Source organism: Macrosteles quadrilineatus, unplaced genomic scaffold (genome assembly GCF_028750875.1).
Source record: "Macrosteles quadrilineatus isolate MER2022 unplaced genomic scaffold, UCM_ALF_1.0 Scaffold_8__2_contigs__length_117827958, whole genome shotgun sequence".
In the NCBI taxonomy this organism is placed as follows: domain Eukaryota; kingdom Metazoa; phylum Arthropoda; class Insecta; order Hemiptera; family Cicadellidae; genus Macrosteles; species Macrosteles quadrilineatus.
The window spans coordinates 45,714,183-45,736,112 of record NW_026542601.1 but is presented as its reverse complement, the minus strand read 5'-3'; the positions used below and the strand labels follow the sequence as shown (position 1 = coordinate 45,736,112).

Below are 21,930 nucleotides of genomic sequence, written 5' to 3'. Positions count from 1 at the left end.
GACAATTCTCCTACCATACGTTATTAATTTTCCCACAAAAACTGCTATATGACTATCTGAGCTACTATAGTATGAGTAGAGCTACTACAGTATGATCACAGTTTCAGTATTGTATGTTGGCTATACAACGCCCCACGTTAGGGGAGAATATCGAAGACAAGATCGTTTCAAACTCACAGCCCTAATGAACAACTTCTGTAAAATAACAAAACCAATCAAAGCAAAGAACACAGCGATTCCCTCCTCACTTCGTTGTAGGCTCAATATCGGAAAACAATCAGTGTTTGTCTTGGCGATCACAACTCGTTCGGATACATCCGTAGGGTTGGCGATCACTAATCGATCGGATACATCCGTAGTGTTGGCGATCACAACTCGTTCGGATACATCCGTAGTCTTGGCGATCACAATCGATCGGATACATCCGTAGGGTTGGCGATCACTAATCGATCGGATACATCCGTAGTCTTGGCGATCACAACTCGTTCGGATACATCCGTAGTCTTGGCGATCACAATCGATCGGATACATCCGTAGGGTTGGCGATCACTAATCGATCGGATACATCCGTAGTGTTGGCGATCACAACTCGTTCGGATACATCCGTAGTCTTGGCGATCACAATCGATCGGATACATCCGTAGGGTTGGCGATCACTAATCGATCGGATACATCCGTAGTCTTGGCGATCACAATCGATCGGATACATCCGTAGGGTTGGCGATCACAATCGATCGGATACATCCGTAGGGTTGGCGATCACTAATCGATCGGATACATCCGTAGTCTTGGCGATCACAATCGATCGGATACATCCGTAGGGTTGGCGATCACAATCGATCGGATACATCCGTAGGGTTGGCGATCACAATCGATCGGATACATCCGTAGGGTTGGCGATCACTAATCGATCGGATACATCCGTAGTCTTGGCGATCACAATCGATCGGATACATCCGTAGGGTTGGCGATCACAATCGATCGGATACATCCGTAGGGTTGGCGATCACTAATCGATCGGATACATCCGTAGTCTTGGCGATCACAATCGATCGGATACATCAGTAGGGTTGGCGATCACTAATCGATCGGATACATCCGTAGTCTTGGCGATCACAATCGATCGGATACATCCGTAGTCTTGGCGATCACAATCGATCGGATACATCCGTAGAACCGCAGGGGGCTCACGCTTGCGTGGGTTCGTGGCCTGGGCGACCACGCGGACCCTAGCTCTCCCAGAGGGGAGGTAACTGCCCGGTGTCAGACCCGGCACTTCAGGTAGACCACAGTTATGGACGACTGGTAAGCGCCAGCCCCTTAGAGGGAGCCTCCAGTGACATTCCCTCCATTCAGGGTGGGGGGGGGGGTGTTTAGCTCTCAGTGACGCCGTTAATTCCGCCTCTCCTCAACTACCTGTAACTGTGGTTGTGACTGAGTCCTACCTGTTGTGTTCGACTGACATTTTGTGAGGCATATCCTCGACTTTGGAAGTAGCCTCGTCCTGGGAGGTGAAATACCTAGCCCCCAGAGGGGAGGTAAATGCTCCGTGTTGGTATCGGCATTTTCAAGTTGGCCACAGACATGGTCGACTGGGCATCGGGTCCCAGTGACATTCCTTTATCCAGGATGGAGGGGTGTTTAGCTCTAGGAGAGATGGAAGTACATCATAATTTCTAACCTACCTGTGTCTGTGGTACTTTGGGCTTCGGCCTGCTTGTGGTGTGCGACCAGCATTCAGTGGGCAAATCCTCGACTTTGGAAGTAACCTTTCCTGGAGGTGAAAACGGGCAAGTACCCGCAGCTCACGGGGACACTCAAGGGCAACGTAACTTTCCGCAGTGTGAGGGCAACGGTTTGTAGGTACTTATGCAAACCTATCCCTGTCTCTGAGCACGGACGGTATGGTTATCTTGAGTGTGGGGGGTTCTTCCCGGAACCTCAATTGAGTCAAGGGTGTCGCCACCTCTGGTGGATAGGTTCATCCGGGTGGGTCCCACTTCTATACCTGCCTCCTTTTGGGAAACCCTGATGGCCTGGCAGTGATGTTGGGTCTGACGGGCAAACGAAGTAGATCGGGTGCTGGGTCCGAGCCCGCCAGGGGTATCTGGGGATCTATCGCTCTGGTTATCTCTGGTTTCCCAGCAATGGGTAAGGCCTCGATCGGGCAGCGGTGTAAATGGGAGGTTGGGGTTCCCCCCGTCAGCGTGCTGATGGTCCCCTTCCTCCTGGCTATTGATGGCGGGTTCTGCCTGTCAGGGATGAGATAGGTCCCGAGTGTTGCTTGCACTAAATGCGTCGGGGCGCTCTACTATGGACCTCTAGGTTCCGACCTAGTGGAACCCAGGTGGAGTGATGCTTAAACAAGCAGCCGGAATCCCTGGTTAGGATTGAGGGGCAACCCTCTTTCCGAAGGGTCTGCTTCGGCAGCCGGCGAGCCTGATGACCTTAAGTCATCCGCCCATGATGTGCTATAGGTTGATGCGTAAGCTTCGGCCTACATCATGGGGCCCGGGTATGTCCTGAAGGATAGGTACCGGGTAAGCAGTCAGGGGGCTTCGGCTCTCATGACAACAAATGTAAATGTAATGTAAATGTAATGGATACATCCGTAGGGTTGGCGATCACTAATCGATCGGATACATCCGTAGTCTTGGCGATCACAACTCGTTCGGATACATCCGTAGTCTTGGCGATCACAATCGATCGGATACATCCGTAGGGTTGGCGATCACTAATCGATCGGATACATCCGTAGTCTTGGCGATCACAACTCGTTCGGATACATCCGTAGTCTTGGCGATCACAATCGATCGGATACATCCGTAGGGTTGGCGATCCCTAATCGATCGGATACATCCGTAGTCTTGGTGATCACAAATCTATCTGATACATCCGTAGTGTTGTCGATCCCTAATCGATCGGATACATCCGTAGTCTTGGTGATCACAAATCCATCTGATACATCCGTAGTCTTGGCGATCACAAATCGATCGGATGCATCGCGATAAAGGGTGTTTGGTAAAAATCGTAATGTTTAATTCAAGTAGTGTTTGTTTGGCTCAGATGATAAATGCAAATTGACGAGAAGCCGTCGCTCGGTATCGAAACTGTTTGAATTGTATGATAAATATTAATGTAAGTAGGGAGGCGCTCTAGACTGTAGAGGGCTCGGGCGTTCGTGCGAGATGAGGTAACGAATAATGAACCTTGTCTTTCTCTCTTCTGCTGTCTGCTGAGTCAGCATCAGGTGATTCTTGTGTTCTGTATGTACCTGGTGAGTTCTAGTTATGTGTTTTAGTGGAGTCTTCTAGAATCTAGAGTAATCCGTTAGTTAGTGGTCTATGGTGTTCTCACGTAGTTTGTACAGAGGTGTTTAGCTTCTGTATTCTTTCCGTTTTAATTTCAGCCACAACAGCTACATACACGATTTTTTCTAATTTCTGGTGGGAAATGTGCCCTTTAAGCATACAATTTTGGCAAAAAATCCTGTAAAGCGAGATTAAATTTCTCAGTTTTATAAGGATTCATATTAGTTGTTTCTAAATCTTAAAACCGGGTTATCCGGCGTAGTGGTAGACTATCCGTTCGAATTACAATCTAAGAAACAGAAAGAACTATTTGGCATATTTTCGAAGGTAACCAATATTTCATTGTGTTCAATTTCCCTAACAGCTTTAGTTTTCTGAATTATTTTTTTTCATAATTTTTTAAATCGTGAAGTACAAAATAAATATTTATTAGTGCAAATAAATATTATAAAATATAAATATTATTATTAAAATGAATATGTAGAAACCACTGTTATGTCATTAAGTATAAAAATCCCGTAACTTGTATCTAGATGTTACTGAAATGTTGCAAAGGGGGATTAAATTAACTCCAACAGTAACACTTGTGTCAAACCGTCAGTAGTAAATTTCCTGAGAAACTGGGGACAGTCAGTCAAAATAAATACACAGAGTGAAATTGATTCCAAAATCTAATTCATCGAATATAATGGTGCCAATCCAAAGACTCTAACAGAATGGCTTTAAAATTCGATTGCGTAAATCGGGCAATGGTTATTCAATAATATGATTATGCATTTCTCTCTTGGGGAGACTTTGCTATAGCTTTGTACCACTCTTTGTCTGGGCGTTTTGGTGTTTGATATTTTTTGTTTTATTGTTTTCATTCGCCTACTTTAACACTATTTAAATTCATGCAGTAAAGTTGTTGTTTCTGTGTGTTGCTTGTTGTTGTATTAAAACTAAAAAGTGAAGTACATACTGTATAACTCACCCAAAGTAAAAGTAAATATTTATTAGACCTTAGCACCTTCAAGGGAACCTGAACACGCAACACACAATAAACGGGTACAGATTTTACCACATGGTGAAAATCATTCTTGAAAAATCCAAAGTCAATGGTTAAATCACATTTAAATAAGACTACTTCTAACGCAAAAATGAAAACATTTAATTTAGCTTTTTGATAACAAACACAAACGCAGGAAGAGAAATAATCAAATCAGCTGATGTTCCTCGCACTTCTGGGAATTGATAACTGTTGTAGTAATCATTTTCCGTGTATAATTTATCAAAAAATGTCATCATGTATCTGTAATTGATTTGTGCTTCACTTTGTTCTGTTCAATTGAACTAATTGCCTTCTTTAGCTATGAGCTACTTAAGTGGCTCAGTCAGAATTTCAATATTTTCAGTAAGAATTCAAAAAGCTTTTTATAATTTGTTTTGTAACACCTTAGTTTTATTTGCTGCACTATAGTATTCCAATTTCACTCTACTCTTTTTTGGTGCAATATTTTAAAACAGCTGATTGATGTTCTTGCGATTCTGGGAAATTGTTAACTAAAGCATCATCATTTCCAATTTATTCAATATCAACTAATGTAATCCTTAGTAATGGTTACGTACACAAATTCGCTGTATCGATCAAACTAATTTGTATTCTTTGGCTCTAAGCTACTTATCGAGATCGTTTTTCCCGTTTGAAAACTTCAAAAATACTTGATGTATTCTTCTTGCCTTTTATAGAGATTCAAATGTTTGTTAGTTTGAAACGTGACGAATATATACTTTTAGTGTATAACGAAATATTTACGATAAAAGCAATATTTCGAAGTACTTTACTTGAGTAAGATGGACATAAAGGGTGTCCCGGAGTAAATTCAAACAATTTATTAACAGGGTTAATGGGTCAAAATAAAACAGGTTAAGCGTGTTCCTAATTTTGTGAACTTACTTACGGGACATGCTGTATATTCTGGCTGTGTGTGTGAGGTGTTGAGGGAAACCCAAGCTGTGAAAGTTGCCGATACAGTGGCTACTGAACTATTTCGGTAACTCTCCAATTCTGGGTGCTGTGCAGGTGTAGTCTACATGGCGTGCAGTAGCATTTTACCTGGCGCGGGACCAGAGTTTAATTATGTGGCACAGTAACTAAAGTATAATAGTGGTCGCCAAATGTTAATGTTGATAGTTTGCAGTATCGGTCAACTACCCAATATCAATTGCGTTTTAGTAGTCATTTCCACATTATCGCATGGTAGTTAGCCTACATGGTTGTAATACAGGGACATCGTGAAGAGTCTTCATATTGTATTTTGTATTTACCTAAGGGTCAATAAAATGTCTTATTGTGTTTAACCGTCATTATAAGTGAGTCCGTGAACACGATATTCGAGTTATCCTGGTCCGATTTCGAATAAACTTGGCATGAATGTGTAGATGTTGATAATCTTGAATGCGTTCGCGAACCAGCAAGATTTGGTCATGGGAACACGGGGTATTATGGGGGTTTTCAAAAAATTGTTACCCTTGAAACATGGAAATTTCCAGTTTTTATTACAGTGATTGTGTGGAGCTTGAAAATCAATTTTGTGTATTGAAGTGTTGTTTTACATTTAAATTTTACACAGAAAAATCTATAAACAAGTCCCATTTTATTCTTAAAAAGAAAAAAAATGTTGTAGTTTACTTGTTTATGATATTTTGAATGGATTTATTAAATGTATTTATTTTATCAACCACTATTAAGATGTTATAAAAATACACATTTCCCTTCCCAAGCAGCAAACCTAAGGACCCGTTAAATCAAATTATGGTTAAATTGGAAATAAACGTGATTTGTGGAAATATGTTAGTTAAAATCCAATGAGACGAATTTAAATTTTAATCTGAAGGTTTGCTGCGAGGGTATTTATCAAGTCCAAGCTACGCGGAGCACACTGTAGGCACATCGCTGGAGTCATCCCATACACCTGTTCCTCTACAATTAGTCAGTTGGGGCCAGAAATAGAGCGGACATTAAGGGATTTCTCGGGTCGTCTTTCCACATTTCGTGTCGCAATATGTCCTCTGGGCTGCACAATCTGAGTTTAACTTTGATACGAAAAGTTTTTTCTTATTCATTTTTCATGGGTTTCTTGTTTTTTGTTGTTCTCTGAAAAGCCGAAAACTTGTTAGGAAAGGATTTTCATAAACGTTAACGACTTTATAATTATTTTCATAGTTTTTTTACATCAAAAACCTTATACGAATTGGACCTTATACAAACTGGAGGAAAAATGTATCATCCAGAAATACGCCTTACCATATTTCTGATGCAAGAGTGTTTAAGCTCTCGAGTGTCTTTTACAGCAAGACCGTACTATATAAATCAATTTATTCAGACAGCCCGGTCGCATTACAGCTAAGTAGTCTGGTAGGGAGTTTAAGCAGCTATAGATCACCATTGCGACGTAGCGAGGGTTCTGCATGAACGTAGGGTAAAACACGGGGATAGCGTAGAGTAGCGTAAACGTAAACGTTCTTATAAAGACAACGTTCAGCATCTTGTTATTGGTGTCAGTTTGTCAGGGCGAATACACGCTCTTTGAAAATACTGTTTTTACCCAAATAGTTGTGTGGTCTAGAGATGGGTGGGTAAATTAGTTTGGCGAGGTCAGTTTTGTTTAACACAATATTTTTATCTGTTTGGGTATACACTGTTTACGTTTTTAATTTAAAATTTTATCATGCAAAAATGACAAATACATTCGTGGATTGCACTAAAATGGGATCACAACTTAAAGGTTGTAGAAATAAATAAAAAACAGATAGTTCTAGCCAATCGATATGTGTAGGAAAAACTTATTCAACTTATGATGTCTGTCGAATATGGCGTGAAAACGTACACAATTGACAACTATACATCCTTGATTGAAGAGCATTTCAAATTATTCCCTACTCTCGAGTGTGTGGGACAAATCAGTCCTTCCCAAGCGGTTCACGCTGGCCACGCTACGCTGAATGAGTTTTCTCATCGGTTATAAATGTTACGCCACGCAGAGCCAGGCTGTTTTACCCTAAGCCAAGGTCCGACCGCGGTAGGCCGTGCAATTAATTTCCTCTCGGGGAAAATAGCTCGGAAAACTCGAGAGAAATCCAAGTGTTACGCCGCGTCCAAACCCCGGAAACTGTTACGGAACATTACGTCTTATAAAGTATTGCACGGTTGTACGTGCTATGTTGTGAGAAAGTGTATTATGTTTGTTGAAGTGTGTTATCACTCAGATGTATTAATACCAATAATAAGTTTTGTAAGAGATATTCTACGTAAACTCAATTGTAATCTGAGTTATTGAATCAACATGATCAGTGATATCGAGATGTATTTACCACATTCTATCGTTAATTTTTTTTCTAAATGACCAAATGCTGCGACAACGGGAATTTTCACGCACAGGTCGTGTTAATGGCACCAACAATGGCCAACCACAACATTGTTACTTAGGTGTTGTTTTCGTTCTAAAACAACAGCTGTTTAATTTCTTAAATGACGAATATTTTGATGTTTTAATCAATTTTTTACGTTATCAAACGAATATTTACGTTTTAATTGGAATTTAACTATGCTTCCACCTTATAGAAGCAAGTCAACTTGGCATTTAAATTAATTCCACTACCACAAAAAGTTAATTTTGACCAAAGAGTTTTTAATTACTTACGAGTGTAAGTTCAATCGTTGAATCTGAATGTGCGGAAAACACGCAAGCAATTATACATCTTTTAACGTCTTGGGAATAGTTGGGAGAATGATGGGGCGAACAAACAATTACTGGGAGGGGGTGTCTTGTGAACGCACAAGGACCCTTGCGGTGGAGGCTAGCTGCTAGCTGCTCGCATATACCAGTTGCCGCGGTCGTAATTATTGTCAGTGCTCGAAATCGATCAACACTCGAAACCACTGCACATCTGCATGACAATGACTGGCGAGGGGCTTCGATGTTTACTATGCATTGGGATGAGATTGGTTTTTAATAAGAACAAAATAGGTTGGAAAAGATGTTCGGAGCGTTTTGGAGGCTTCGCTGAAATGACAGGCAATCTGTTTTGAAATTACGAGTGTCGGTGGCAATTGTCGATGTGTTTTGGGGTGTATATTTGATATGAGATGGTGTTTTTGAACTAATAGCTTAGTGGTTTAGTTTCCCATTTTGTCTATTAAACCCAATGAACTAATCAGATCACACTAATCTAATGTATATTTTTGAGGTCATGTTGGTTTTTAATTAACGTAAATGTGTCATTGTCACTGTTTACTGTATACGTTTTGTTACTACCTAGTCCAGCGTTACTTGTTGTTTTGGGGCTAGGAGAGGGCGATGTTTCAGCTACATGTAATGTACAATGTAACGTTTAAAAATCTATTGAGTTTCCTCTAAAAAACAATTGAACCAATCAGATTGCATCAATATCTCTCATCCTAGGTATTAAATAATTTTCAAATATAAAAAAATAAAATATAAAAGATAATGAATATTTTGTTTGCATTTTGTATACGACAGTGTGTAATTGCTCACAGAATTGTTATACTGTAGTATATGTCATTTCACTGCTCAAATCTTAATCCACATTAAACCCCCATTTTGCAGAAACTCAAACCGCATGAGAGATTCCGTGATCTACACTCTACACTCAACACTTAACGATTAACCTTTGACACGTTAAGATAAGAACCGTGAGAAAGCATAGAGCGAACCTACCAAACGCGCCGATTGTTACCTTCAAACAAAACTTGCTCTACACCATTGTCAGCTCATCAATGGCGACCGTGCATCGAGCCGCCTAGTCGTGATAAGATGATAAGAGCTACAGCATTGCGGCATTGCCTGCGATAAGCTAATAGCATTGCACCTTTGGCGCTATCTTCCGATGCTTCCGTGCTGCTTTCTATGCTAATGCTTCGGGTTCTCGCTTTTATCTTTTGATTAGAATGTTATCTCCCGAGGTGAATAATGAAAACGATACTCACGGAAAACACTGTTTGTTTATGAGTTGGTATCGCTGCAATATGATTGCGTGTTTTGTAAGTAGATAAAAAATATTTAAACATAATCAGTACGATATGGGAAATGTTTTGGGTTACTGACACCACACAATGAAAACATTTAGCTAATCACCAAGACCTATAATGCTATGTAATTTAAAAAGTCATGTGCATAATCTAACCCTATAACTTGTTCACTCAAAGAGGGAAAACAAAATGTATTCTCCAGTTATGTAAATAAATAGTGTTACATGCAGACCAGCCGTTGTGTAATGGACGTTTTAGGTCCCATACATTTTGCAGCGACAGATTTCACTGGGACAGGTTGAACGGTAAATTTGGAATTGTCCAATAGTTTATGCCTAATTACAGTGACACGGCGGCCGTGAATATTGCATTGCATACGTCACTGCGCCTCTGGAATATTCATGGAATATTCAGAGCCCCCCTCACCCTAGCTCCAAGAAGGCAAGCTCTTCTAACAAGCCGTTCGCAGTTAACTTTCATCTTTGTTCATTACAGGTTTAATTAAGAGATATGATACGATTACAGTGTTGCGTTTGTTTGAAATTAGAGGCTAAATGTCGCTTTTTGTCGCTGGGGTGCTGTCAGGTTTGCTGTGAGGTGTTTGGCGTTGGCTATGGTTGTCACACGGTTTATATAAGGTTTGGGAAGTAATACTATTCGACGGATTATCATGCGGAATATAAAAAGGTTTTCATGACGTTTTGGGATCTATTTACGTTCTGAGGATAAAAAAGTACCTAAAACGTGTCAAAATTAGTACACAAACACAGTCGAAGCACGTTCGAAAATGGTCGAGAACGAAATAGTTTAGAAAGTTGTTCACTTATACTTAAGTCAATTAAAATTGCGTAAGCTTGTTAAATAACCAATATATATTGGGTGAGCGGAACTAAATATGTTAGAATAGGTAATTCCCCAATTCGTATTACGTGACTGAAATATCTTTCATAATATTTCCCCTATTCTTGAGATACCGAGTTTGAATAAAGAGCAGCACATGGTGTTCGCCATTTGTTCGGAATCGTTTCGCGTTACGTATTCGCATCTAGCTTCGACAATTGAGGTCGGTTTGTCCGCGGACGGACCAAAGCATATCAGCGGCCCGCGGCTCAAAGGCGAGGACCTCGTCTCGGCGGATACGACTACGAACCTACAGAATGCAAATAGAGCGCATTGTGATTCAAAACGACGTCGCGAGCAGCGCGCCACCGCCACGGCTCATACATATCTATATTCTGCGACATATTGGAAACGCCAGACGTCACATGTAATGGGAACGGGAGGTATTGCATCATGGGTACGCGGTGATGTATAATAGTCTTGAAAATGTAACTTTGGATAGTTATTGTGATTAAAAACCTTGCATTATGGTGTAATTGTATTTTATCGTACCAAACATGCTGACTTTGATATGACCAGCTTTTACAATTAAGGAATGATTAATAGATGATTACACATAGTAGGATTATAATCTTGTTACAGCATTTCCTTTCGGTTAAAGCATCCATCGTCAATAACGCACAAATATTTTGCTTGATTTTGAACTACTCTGGTAATGGGTCCGATACTAACTCTTTCAAAACATATCAACCTCTCTCTCAGGGCGCCATTCGAATGGCGTATCGAATATAAGCTACTGCAGTAAACCTACGGAGAAAGGACCTGCAGGGTAGTAGAGCACGTAAAAGGAACGTGAGCGTCTTAGGGCTGCGGAGCTTGTTTTAATATGGCCCATAAAGGGGATGTAGTGCACAATAAATTGTAGCCGGCGCACGGAAAAGCCAATTTAGAAAAGGAATAAATTCCGGCGCTGCCACCAGATGCATGCATAAACAAACGTCAAAATTGGGCTTCGTAGTTGTGACTCTAGTAACTATGTTCCGTGTGGTCCATATTTTGACAGTTTTATACACTACTTTCTAGTAAAGGTTAGGTTGTGAGATACAACACCGATCAAGTACGTATAAACATAATTACCAAAGATTGGATAGCTCGATGCGTGCCTTCCCTTTGCAATACATGTTACTCTCACCTAGAGATTCAGAAGGTGTTTACTCATTGTGATCGGACTAGGGAAAGCGCAACAAATTAACAGTTTCTAATTGATATTTAGTGTGCTTAACTCACGCACATTGCAAAACAAGTGCAGTTGCAAAATAAATAGAGCATCGAATAAGACATCTTTTCTTTGATAAAACTGTATTAAGTATGTTCATATTTTCATTGTTATTGTTGGGCCTTTTTTAGCGGTCTTTGCCTACAATACATCTAGTCTCCCTAAGCAACAACCACCATTGATTTAATAACGTGTAAACCCCTATGAATGATTTGAATTTGCGACAAACCCGCAGCGCGTATAGAGCTTCCCGCTGAAATACCTCTGTTTGTATTTGGACACCAAACTGGTGGCGTTGGCGTTTTACTGTACACTGACTAATTTATATTAATACAGATTTCAATTTCCCAACCAAAATTGGTTTTCGTAATAATTTTGATTTTGTTTGAAAGTAGTCTTAAACTATTGTATTCAGAGTCAATTAGTCAATTAGGCTTGAGTTTATTCTATGTATTTCGATTATCTTTTAAATACAATTTTTAAGTACAAAAGGTGAAAATAGGCAAAGTTAAAAATCACCTAACCCATTTACGTGATCCAATATAGACTAAATGCTGGAATTATATTGGAACGCTAGGAAGCCAGAAACCAATATCCCCATTATCACAAAGACATAGCTGCGATCTCGTCCTCATTACTACACCTCTCGAGGGAATTGAATAATCCATGAGAAGAGAAAATAGGAATGCTCCAATCACCTCAGAGGTGCAGGAAGCGCCGAAAAGGTCGAAGTCTTCCGAAACCGATTAATATATCGGCTCATATCGATTGTACGCCCTCCCAGATAGCCCAGGAATGCTCAATTGAGAACCTCTACTCGGAATTCTGCGAACGCCCGCCGAATATTTGCCGCGGATTCCCTTTTCCCGCCAGAATCGTAATGATGATATCGGAATTGGATTTGGTGTTGATTGTGTTTTAACGCTCGTGTGAAGTAGCCATCGTTCATGTGTGAAAAGCGATTCGCTCTTGAAGTACACTCACACGTTTGTTCAGTCACATTATTGGGTTCTTTGTTAACCCCAATTATCCTTTACGTATTAGTGTCGAATGGTCGTTTAGTAGATTTTTTAACTGAGGCTTTTCGAATTCTTAAGAGTTGGAAGTAGTTAGTGTGATTCATCAATTGTCTTACCTTTTTGTAAATTTTTATCTTGTAAAATACCTCTAACTGCCGCACTTCCCGTTCGTTCTCTTCATACTCATTAGTAATACATAATTTCCCATCGATAGGGTGCGGGTATGTTAGGTATTTTTTATGACGATTTAGTTAGAATACTTTTTTTATTGTGGTAGATAATTTAGTCGTTACTTAACTATTTTCGTGGAGATGATTATGGAATGAACTCTTCTTTTTCTTGAATACCCCCCTTTCTATAGAGTGATCATATTTTGAATTTCATTTGTGCATTTACTTCACTCTACATTTGCACTTATGTTGCATTGGCGACAGTTGTGTGATACACCAACACCGCTAGTAGGTAGTGTGTAGTGTGATAGCTAGGGGTGGTTTAATGGGATCGGGACTGATTTGTGTGAACTGTGTAATACACCAACACCGCTAGTAGGTAGTGTGTAGTGTGATAGCTAGGGGTTAGTCCACACTTCACACACCCTCAAGACACTTGACTCACGCTCGGTCACTTCCGACCATTGTGTGATCTTCAAACTTCTAACGTGGTTTAATGGGATCGGGACTGATTTGTGTGAACTGTGTGATACACCAACACCACTAGTAGGTAGTGTGTAGTGTGATAGCTAGGGGTGAGTCCACACTTCACACACCCTCAAGACACTTGACTTTCACGCTCGGTCACTTCCGACCATTGTGTGATCTTCAAACTTCTAACGTGGTTTAATGGGATCAGGACTGATTTGTGTGAACTGTGTGATACACCAACACCGCTAGTAGGTAGTGTGTAGTGTGATAGCTAGGGGTTAGTCCACTTTTCAAACACCCTCAAGACACTTGACTTTCACACTCGGTCACTTCCGACCATTGTGTGATCTTCAAACTTCTAACGTTGTTTAATGGGATCGGGACTGATTTGTGTGAACTGTGTGATACACCAACACCGCTAGTAGGTAGTGTGTAGTGTGATAGCTAGGGGTGAGTCCACACTTCACACACCCTCAAGACACTTGACTCACGCTCGGTCACTTCCGACCATTGTGTGATCTTCAAACTTCTAACGTGGTTTAATGGGATCGGGACTGATTTGTGTGAACTGTGTGATACACCAACACCGCTAGTAGGTAGTGTGTAGTGTGATAGCTAGGGGTTAGTCCACACTTCACACACCCTCAAGACACTTGACTCTCACGCTCGGTCACTTCCGACCATTGTGTGATCTTCAAACTTCTAACGTTGTTTAATGGGATCGGGACTGATTTGTGTGAACTGTGTGATACACCAACACCGCTAGTAGGTAGTGTGTAGTGTGATAGCTAGGGGTTAGTCCACACTTCACACACCCTCAAGACACTTGGGTCACTTCCGACCATTGTGTGATCTTCAAACTTCTAACGTTGTTTAATGGGATCGGGACTGATTTGTGTGAACTGTGTGATACACCAACACCGCTAGTAGGTAGTGTGTAGTGTGATAGCTAGGGGTTAGTCCACACTTCACACACCCTCAAGACACTTGACTCACGCTCGGTCACTTCCGACCATTGTGTAATCTTCAAACTTCTGACGTAGTTTAATGGGATCGGGACTGATTTGTGTGAACTGTGTGATAACCAACACCGCTAGTAGGTAGTGTGTAGTGTGATAGCTAGGGGTTAGTCCACACTTCACACACCCTCAAGACACTTGACTCACGCTCGGTCACTTCCGACCATTGTGTGATCTTCAAACTTCTAACGTGGTTTAATGGGATCGGGACTGATTTGTGTGAACTGTGTGATACACCAACTAACACCGCTTGTAGGTAGTGTGTAGTGTGATAGCTAGGGGCGAGTCCACACTTCACACACCCTCAAGACACTTGACTCACGCTCGGTCACTTCCGACCATTGTGTGATCTTCAAACTTCTAACGTGGTTTAATGGGATCGGGACTGATTTGTGTGAACTGTGTGATACACCAACTAACACCGCTTGTAGGTAGTGTGTAGTGTGATAGCTAGGGGCGAGTCCACACTTCACACACCCTCAAGACACTTGACTCACGCTCGGTCACTTCCGACCATTGTGTGATCTTCAAACTTCTAACGTGGTTTGATGGGATCGGGACTGATTTGTGTGAACTGTGTGATACACCAACTAACACCGCTTGTAGGTAGTGTGTAGTGTGATAGCTAGGGGCGAGTCCACACTTCACACACCCTCAAGACACTTGACTCACGCTCGGTCACTTCCGACCATTGTGTGATCTTCAAACTTCTAACGTGGTTTGATGGGATCGGGACTGATTTGTGTGAACTGTGTGATACACCAACTAACACCGCTTGTAGGTAGTGTGTAGTGTGATAGCTAGGGGCGAGTCCACACTTCACACACCCTCAAGACACTTGACTCACGCTCGGTCACTTCCGACCATTGTGTGATCTTCAAACTTCTAACGTGGTTTGATGGGATCGGGACTGATTTGTGTGAACTGTGTGATACACCAACTAACACCGCTTGTAGGTAGTGTGTAGTGTGATAGCTAGGGGCGAGTCCACACTTCACACACCCTCAAGACACTTGACTCACGCTCGGTCACTTCCGACCATTGTGTGATCTTCAAACTTCTAACGTGGTTTGATGGGATCGGGACTGATTTGTGTGAACTGTGTGATACACCAACTAACACCGCTTGTAGGTAGTGTGTAGTGTGATAGCTAGGGGCGAGTCCACACTTCACACACCCTCAAGACACTTGACTCACGCTCGGTCACTTCCGACCATTGTGTGATCTTCAAACTTCTAACGTGGTTTGATGGGATCGGGACTGATTTGTGTGAACTGTGTGATACACCAACCAACACCGCTTGTAGGTAGTGTGTAGTGTGATAGCTAGGGGCGAGTCCACACTTCACACACCCTCAAGACACTTGACTCACGCTCGGTCACTTCCGACCATTGTGTGATCTTCAAACTTCTAACGTGGTTTGATGGGATCGGGACTGATTTGTGTGAACTGTGTGATACACCAACTAACACCGCTTGTAGGTAGTGTGTAGTGTGATAGCTAGGGGCGAGTCCACACTTCACACACCCTCAAGACACTTGACTCACGCTCGGTCACTTCCGACCATTGTGTGATCTTCAAACTTCTAACGTGGTTTGATGGGATCGGGACTGATTTGTGTGAACTGTGTGATACACCAACTAACACCGCTTGTAGGTAGTGTGTAGTGTGATAGCTAGGGGCGAGTCCACACTTCACACACCCTCAAGACACTTGACTCACGCTCGGTCACTTCCGACCATTGTGTGATCTTCAAACTTCTAACGTGGTTTGATGGGATCGGGACTGATTTGTGTGAACTGTGTGATACACCAACCAACACCGCTTGTAGGTAGTGTGTAGTGTGATAGCTAGGGGCGAGTCCACACTTCACACACCCTCAAGACACTTGACTCACGCTCGGTCACTTCCGACCATTGTGTGATCTTCAAACTTCTAACGTGGTTTGATGGGATCGGGACTGATTTGTGTGAACTGTGTGATACACCAACTAACACCGCTTGTAGGTAGTGTGTAGTGTGATAGCTAGGGGCGAGTCCACACTTCACACACCCTCAAGACACTTGACTCACGCTCGGTCACTTCCGACCATTGTGTGATCTTCAAACTTCTAACGTGGTTTGATGGGATCGGGACTGATTTGTGTGAACTGTGTGATACACCAACCAACACCGCTTGTAGGTAGTGTGTAGTGTGATAGCTAGGGGCGAGTCCACACTTCACACACCCTCAAGACACTTGACTCACGCTCGGTCACTTCCGACCATTGTGTGATCTTCAAACTTCTAACGTGGTTTGATGGGATCGGGACTGATTTGTGTGAACTGTGTGATACACAACCAACACCGCTTGTAGGTAGTGTGTAGTGTGATAGCTAGGGGCGAGTCCACACTTCACACACCCTCAAGACACTTGACTCACGCTCGGTCACTTCCGACAATTGTGTGTTCTTCAAACTTCTAACGTTAATGACTGATTTTCTGTGAAGGATTTCATCTGTGCTACGCGTGTTAAGTCCTTGTTTTGGAACGTGTAATGTAAGACTAAAATAATGAGAAAATAACGATGGCATTTATCAAAACGCAAGTTAAACATTATTTACAAACTTTTGACTTGAATCAATAGAGGATACAAAAATATATATATTTTTTTATGTTTAAGTTAAGTTGCACAGATAGCTTTATATCACAAGTGAATACAGTTTGTTGAGTCATACTAACTGTAACGTGTTGACAAATAGTTGTGTTGTATTCAAGACGTAGGATTCCTTATTTATTTCCATATAAACTTATTCTGACAGTCACTAGTATTTCTCTATTGCTTCCTTAGATAATGTGGTATTACCTGTGATGATGACACTCGCAACCAACCACACAGCGTTGCAGAGTGTGGGAAGGTCATGACGTCATCGGCGTATCAGTGTCGATTGCACTGGTGACGTCATCCGTGTCAGCTGACACTGAGCTGACCACCTTATAGAGAACTGTGTACATGTACTGAGTGTGTTGGTTGATGAAGAGTTTGCTGAGCAATACCAGGATTGCTTATTGTCTTTCTTTCGAAGGAACGAAGTTTTTTTCACTTGACACTCGTGGCTGCAGAAAAAGTAAAAATTGATTTGTAATCAAATTGACAACCGGTTGAAAAATAGCTAATCTATCTATATATTAATAGGCAAGCACGTTTCTTTAAAACCTTTTTTCTCAGCTCGTGTGCATCGTAGGGAAAATCTACGCATACCGTTAGAAAGCTATTTTCCTGTAGGTGTGCAGAATCCCTTTATAAATTTAAATAGGCTCAAAGATAAGCGCAAAAAATGAGTTTAAAAATTTGAAAAATCTATATATTAATAGGCAAGCACGTTTCTTTAAAACCTTTTTTCTCAGCTCGTGTGCATCGTAGGGAAAATCTACGCATACCGTTAGAAAGCTATTTTCCTGTAGGTGTGCAGAATCCCTTTATAAATTTAAATAGGCTCAAAGATAAGCGCAAAAAATTAGTTTAAAAATTTGAAAAAATTACATGGATCTTATGCGTTGCCATGCTGGTGACGAAATAACAACGAAATATAAACAGAAAATCAAAACAAATGGAAGAAACTCCAATCACATTTTTTATTTACAGTGTGGGGTGAAACATTAACATAAGTTAGTACATTACATATTTTTGGTCGAGTTTCGACCACTGGACATTACTCGTATTGAATATACCATGTGTAGTGTAGCCTACTTTGGATTAGGAAATTAGAGTATTCTAACGTAACTATTAGCGAATCGAGTAAAGCAAGCGAATATTGCTATGTGTATTTTTACGAAACAATACAGATAAAATTCTTTCAATAAGTCTTTCAATCTATGTTTAGGAAATTACTGCTAATTAATCCAAACTCTTTTGAAAAGCCTTAAAGGTTAAAATGTAAAGAATCTAAGGTTTTACTCAACCGATGGTAAAATTTATTGAAGAAAAAATATGATGAGCATTCGACGTCATTACACATTTTATTCCTCCAAGCTTCCAAGTTGATAGCACAGAGTAATAAATAAAAAATCTCAACTTATGTTGCGTAGAGGCCAAAGCCAGGTGAGATTATGAAAACGCTGATTATTACGAGCGAGCCTCGTAGAAAAACCCTTTGATGTGTCAAAGCTGCTTACGCCGGTGGACCGCGGATCATGCGATTATAAAATAATCTCCAGACCATTCATTTTGGCCGGTTATTGAGTTTTACATGGACTGTATCGGACAGAATCTACTAATTAAATGTGTTTAATTGCTGTAACCCATCGTTACGATTGTTTTAATCAATAAACCATGCCACTACGTTGTATTTATTATTTATTTATAGTATTTATTTTTCTTCATGCTGCAGCAGAGACGCTGCAGGTCTAAAGTAGTACTTTTGCTACTTTAGTAATTAGTATTTTTTTGTAATTAGACAAAATGATCCAATCACTTACTAACTAGCAAAACTGAAACCACGTTGGAATTCGTTGGTTATCTTAACCAGAAAAGTCTTTTCGAGTTTAATCATGATGCCTGACGAAAATGTTTACCCTTCTTCATTTTTCGTCGATTCGAAAATAGGTACTTTACGCATGTGTGATACTATTTCCACGTTAATTGGACAGTATTTGCAAAAACCGCTGTTCTATTATCAGGTGATAACAGCCCACACCATACAATGTTGCTACATCGCCAAGTCACCATACAATGTTGCCATTCAAGTGTCGACGATGCATAATGGAGCGGGTCCACTGCCTTATACGACTCATTCAGACACATTTAAATGTCAAAGACCCCGGCCGGGGGCGCCAGATTGCGCGGGCTTATTTAAATACAATCATTTCCCAAAGGCAAACACCTACAACCCCTTTCGTGGGAACAGGCTAATGGGGTTGGGAGGGATTCGTTTTGTATATGCATTAGATAGGTACATTTAACAGTTTTTTATTTGTAAAGAGCCTAAACACCTACATATACTTCTACTACACAAATCCAGTTATACAGGGTGTCCACAAAGATGAGTGCAATTTTATAAACTAACCATACTGTTACATTGAATTACACGTGGTTCTATCTGGGGTAATTGTATCGACCACAATCTTAGGTTTAGTTTTACCGCAGATTGAAAGGTAGAGTCTACTCTTTAATGTGTGGTTTTACTTAAAATGTTTGACGAGTTCGCTTATCTCAATAGGTATTTTGCACTAAAATAAAGCTAATGGACTGGCATATACAATGAAGATTAACCCAAATATATGCGAAAAAAGGGATTTCACAAGTATTCAAAGATGGAATTCAGTTTGTTTCTTGAAAAAAATTCCCTATTAGTTCATCAACTGAGAACTGTGTTGTCCTTTATTTGCTCTATAAGAAATAGTTACAAGGAGTTTTGTTGGGAAAACGAGGAAGCCAGTATGTTGGTAATCATCTTGTTCGTTGTATCTGTTCGGAATATCTTTTCACACATCGTATTCAGATAAGGTCTCAACAACCTATGGGTGGAACTAAACTTTAGCATTTGGCTGATATAACAAATGGTAGAACAATCTACGATAAAGGTTTGGGTATGAAATTGTACCAATCTTTGGTGGACACCCTTTATAATGGTATTAAGTGTTTGGACGGCATTGAACTAGGCAGCCTGACGTGTGACGTAACGCCACTGCCACGGTAGCTGCTCTCGACGTTATTTTCCCAGCAGGACCTCGCCGTTGCCAGCCACGCCACAATGCACCATTCGACACACACTTTCTATCGCCTAGACGTGATTGGTTTCGTGGCCGTACCAATCCGTTCGTCACGCCGCTGCGAATTTCTTACGTTTTGTTCCTTCTTGCATCCGCGTCCTGCTCCTGATACCGCTCGGATGCGGCCGGAGTGCGGCAATTTGGTGGCAATCAAAGAACGTCATGTTACTTGTACGAAATTGAGGCTGAGATATAAGAAGAGGGTTAATCCACATAGATAAACCTTGAAATCAGTAAGAATAAGGATATTTTTACAATTTTAGATTTTACATAACTGGTATTCGTCGATTAATTGACTTCATGTTATTTAGTCGATGTGTAAAATGTATTATCCTAAACAATTTTACCACTGCATTGAAATGACCACATTTCTACACTTGTAAACAGTTCGCGAAATAGCTAATTTCCTCTTAATTCATTCTCGTGGCAATTACGTACTTTGCGCTCTTAACACACAAATACAGCCTGTAAGTATTAATATCAAAATATACGTTTTATCACTACACAAATCTAGTTTAAATTCCAGTGACGTTCTTCCAAAACACGTATAGTCTCCGAGGGAAACTTTGTCCTAACATCCAATCCTAGAATATTTCAAGTGACAACGAAGTCGCTATGAGTCCCGTCGAAATCCGTGTTTGCGAAGGCAAACAAGTCGAACTTTGCAAGTTTCTAAAGCAGTCCCGTAATGCTGAGCCCGTTGTCGGGTAATTCACCCGACGTGCTGGGAAACTCCGGACGTGAGATGAACGCCAAACCGGGAAATGAAACAGACTCCGTTGATGTTGATGCCGCATTTGTCAAGGAACACTTATAGCATTTATCAGTGTAAATCGCGAGCGAGCGGTTCGAGTGTTCCTCGACAATGATGGATAACTTGCACTATTGGATTCTTTTGGAGGGAAACTCTGCACTGTCTAATTACCCATTCAGCCATAAATCATGAGTAGACAACTCACAGCTGACTCGTCTGTTGAAACTTTCCCGCCGAGTTTATCACCCGTGTGATTCGTTTTGGCGGGAACGTTTAGTCGCGCCACTCTGATTCGCCTTTTGTCTTTTGATTTGTTAGTTATTTGTTGGATTTGATGAAGAGTTCTCTGATGGGGTTGAAGTAACGGAATTACATAGATTTAAAACTTAGACACTTGAAAAGTTAAATCATTAAACTGTAATTATCGGATTTGTTTTTTTTTTCATTAATTACATTTTTTATCTGAAGACGGCTACGAATTAAGTCGACAGATAAATACTCGTATTAAAGATTTAAATTCGTTCCTAGCTTTAGACAGCATAAAATATGATACTTCCGTAAAACCTACTTAAATATTGCTTTTAACAAGGAATCAATGCATTACACCATCACATCCGAAGTCAAAATTAAAAGTCATTTTATTAATAAGAATGTTTCGAGAAAACTAATAGAATACAAAAATTTTCCTCGAAAAACGATAAACGACGCGCCACTTTTAAAGCACAAATGCATCTAACCTAGCTAGAATATCATCGACATGATCATGTAGATCAGAAGCTGAGGACAATTCCACTCATCATTTGATCATTAAACGCAGAGAGTTCAATTCCAGCTCTCATTACGGATAATACAACGAGATGGAATCACGTGGTGGTCAATTCAATACAGCACTGTCTCGGATCCGGTAACACGTATGATGCAATACGTTACTAAATTGTAACTTATTTAATAATCTATCGTTTCATCATGGAATACCTCTACAGTTATTTCTGTTGAACACTCCAATATTAACATTGATTTTTGCAGTATTCTGCAATTGAGTTTAGTTCCGCGATTTGTTCCTTTAAGATTTAAAGGTTAAAGGTTTTTTCCTAGAACTCTATGCACGAACCCAGGATTGTTTTTCACATTACTTCAGGCTAGACCTAGGGGTTTTTGCATTATCACTTAGATAAAATCCATTGGTGATTTTGCAGGATTTGAACCCGAGACCTCAGGTAACGAAGTCCCGTGCTCTTACCACTCGACCAGTTCGCTCCCCTATTTCGTACAGGTTAACTTCTATTTTA

At 40.8% G+C, this 21,930-nt stretch overlaps 1 protein-coding gene across 13 annotated transcripts in view; it reads left to right on the top strand.

The window, feature by feature from the left end:
* LOC129000094 (protein muscleblind-like) overlaps positions 1-21,930 on the top strand; it is a 596,156-nt gene that overhangs the window by 433,567 nt on the left and 140,659 nt on the right. The window lies entirely within an intron of this gene.